This window comes from Mytilus trossulus, chromosome 6, assembly GCF_036588685.1.
Source record: "Mytilus trossulus isolate FHL-02 chromosome 6, PNRI_Mtr1.1.1.hap1, whole genome shotgun sequence".
In the NCBI taxonomy this organism is placed as follows: Eukaryota; Metazoa; Mollusca; class Bivalvia; order Mytilida; family Mytilidae; genus Mytilus; species Mytilus trossulus.
This window is the reverse complement of record NC_086378.1, coordinates 18,073,859-18,077,167: the sequence shown is the minus strand read 5'-3', so window position 1 is coordinate 18,077,167 and position 3,309 is coordinate 18,073,859.

Sequence of the window (3,309 nt, the reverse complement as noted above, 5' to 3'; positions counted from 1 at the left end):
AGATTAAATTTGGGAAAGGTAAATCGATTGTGTTGAGACACTTTGTTTAAAATGAAAGATATATTTATCAAATTTAACACCTGATGTCTTATTGACACAGGAATGCATAATTTCTATATTGTTATGACTTGAAAATTCATTATTCTCATATTGGTAATACACGGTAGGATGCCAGTTTTGACGGTAGAGAAGCCTGGGTTTTTTTTATAACAGGACAGCACCAACCAAAAATTTGAAACTGAACCAATTTAGGAGCATAAGCAAATGTCGGAGTCAAAATAATGTGACTTGGTTATATATCAAATATTGAACATAGTAAATTATTCAATATAATTCACACCATTTTTTTTAGATTTTTTTTCTCTTTTCTGTAATGCTATCTGACTGTTGATTGCTTCGTTTTTCTTTTGGTCCTAGTGTTTTCCGTCTTTCTTCTACTTTTACGATTGCCAACTTGGTATCATTACTTTTTAATAAGATGTGATGAATCACTGTTAAGTTTTTTTTTATTTTTTTGTCAGTGAAATTCAATTTTAAAACTGATGTTAGTTTAGCAATACAATAATATTTCCTATAACTACTAGACATTAGTATATAGCATAAAGTGGTATGGTTACTGTCCCCTGTATTGTTTACTCTCTTAAAAATACTAATTTTCGAATTTCAAAGAGCTTATATTTTATTCTCACACAAATTATCACCTATTTTACTAAGTTCAAATAAAAATGTTGAAAATGCTACACATTTGCTGTTAAAATCAATATTGCACATGATAAATGATTATGTCTAACCAAATTAAATTTAGTTGTCTTCAAAGAAGAATAACTATGTAGCTCTAATCATCTGTACTATGGGTGTTCTTCTCGTATATTTTTTTTTATTACAAACTAAAATTTGAGAAATTTCGTCGCTTGTTCAAACAATGATGTAGTGTTAAAATCTTAAAGTAAAATTGAGAATGGAAATGGGGAATGTATCAAAGAGACAACAACCCGACCATAGAAAAAACAACAGCGGAAAGTCACTTAAAAGTTCACATTTTATGTCTGATACTCTGAATTTTAGAAAAGATTGAAGAGCATGTTTTCATTTATTTAATACAGCACTGGCCTACATGTATTAGCAGGGGGGAGACATGCCATAACGTAGAAGCCTTTTGTGGAAAACTTATCTGAAAATTCCATAATACCAAAATCAAATGGATTCAATCATTCCTCTTTCACACAGGCAATCAAATTTCCGTATCTGTTACGATTTACAAGATATTAACCTCGTGTTATGGGTTTTCGTGCTAAATAAATGCATTGTGACTATAAAAGCATGCCATAGTACGAATTCATTTGACGAACGAAATATATTATCTGACGATATTATTTCCATTTTATCCTTATCCCGATTTTTAGATGTTTAGCCGCTTTGGCCATGTAAGTTAATTGACAGTGAAATACACTTTCTACTAGAGAAATTGAAGCTTAAGGTTGATATGTGTCCAGTGGTTGCAGAAAAGATTTTGGTACGGTCATGACTTCCAGTGGCAGATATGACTTGCATGTTCAGGATGAGAATGTAGTAACAATATACTTGTATACAATAAGTAGGTTCTGCAAGTTATGAGTTGATTGGAATAAAGGGAAAATAGGGTGTATCGAGTAGAGACAGACATTTTGCCTAGAAGCTTGCAACACGCCACCTGCGAACATGTAAGAGTTGTTTCAATGGTTCTTTGCGTTGGTATATTCTATAAAAGTCTGTGTCACAGTTAAAAAATAAAGAAAAAAATGATTCATTTTGTAAAAGATTTTATAGTTTATAGCCTGGTTCCTTTGATAACTATTTATTGTCATTGTTTTCTAATCTATAGTAATTGATTGAGCATCTCTTGATCTTGACACCATTTTCCTGAACATTTTTTAATCCATTTCATGAGTTATAACATCGATCTTTAAAGCTGTAGCATAATAAAATTTGTAAGGGTTCCGCGGAACCCAGTGTCTCGCCTATTTTTGCTGTAAATCGCAGGCTCAACAACAATGAGGAAAGAAATCAATAAAAATATTCCTCTTGTTACTATTTGATGATTGTAAGAAAATCTAAGTCCATTTAAAAGTAAATTACAGAAAAAACGGAATAATCTTTTTACAAACTTTACTTCTGGATACAATCTTATGATCATAAATAAGCTTCTGTCCAAGTTTGGTACAAACCCAGGATAGTTAAAGAAAGTTATTAAAATTTTAAAAACTTTAACCACAGAGTGAATGTAGTGGTTCCCCGCAGAAAAACTAAGTCCATTTAAAAGTAAAATATGGAAAAAATGGATTTATTTATTTATAAAATTTAAATCTGGATACTATCTTATGATCATAAACAAGCTTCTGTCCAAGTTTGGTACAAACCCAGGATAGTTTAAGAAAGTTATTAAAATTCTAAAAACTTTAACCACAGAGTGAATGTAATGTTTCCCTGCAGAAAAATCTAAGTCCATTTATAAGAAAAATACGGAAAAAATGAAATTTTATTTTTACAAAATTTACTTCTGGATATTATCTTATGATCATAAACAAGCTTCTGTCCAAGTTTTGTACAAACCCAGGATAGTTGGAGAAAGTTATTAAAATTCTAAAAACTTTAACCACAGAGTGAATGTTTTGTTTCCCCGCAGAAAAAACTAAGTCCATTTATAGTAAAATACGGAAAAAACGGAATTTTATTTTTACAAAATTTACTTCTGGATACTATCTTATGATCACAAACAAGCTTCTGTCAAAGTTTGGTAGAAATCCAGTATAGTTTAAGAAAGTTATTAAAATTTCAAAAACTTTAACCACAGAGTGAATATTTGTTGACGCCGCCGCCGACGCCGACGGAATGTAGGATCGCTTAGTCTCGCTTTTTCGACTAAAGTCGAAGGCTCGACAAAAATCAGGGATTTTCTTGCCTTTACTTTACAGCATAGATATTGGTATATTTTTAGAATCTATGACTTTTACTACAACTATTGCATGAACCATACATGACCCCTAAAATGAGGCCAAGGTCATATAGACCAAACAAGAAATACATGGACACCTTACTTTTATTTATTACACTAAATATAATTGATGTATTGCTTATAGTTTCTAAGAAACAGACTTAACCAAGAAAACTAAACATTGACCAATAAACCATGAAAATGAGGTCAAGGGCATATGAACCATGCCAGACAGACATGTACACCTTACAATCCTTCTATACAACAAATATAGTTGACCTGTTGCTTATAGATTTAAATAAAAACAGATCAAAACACAACCAGATGCTCCTCAGGGC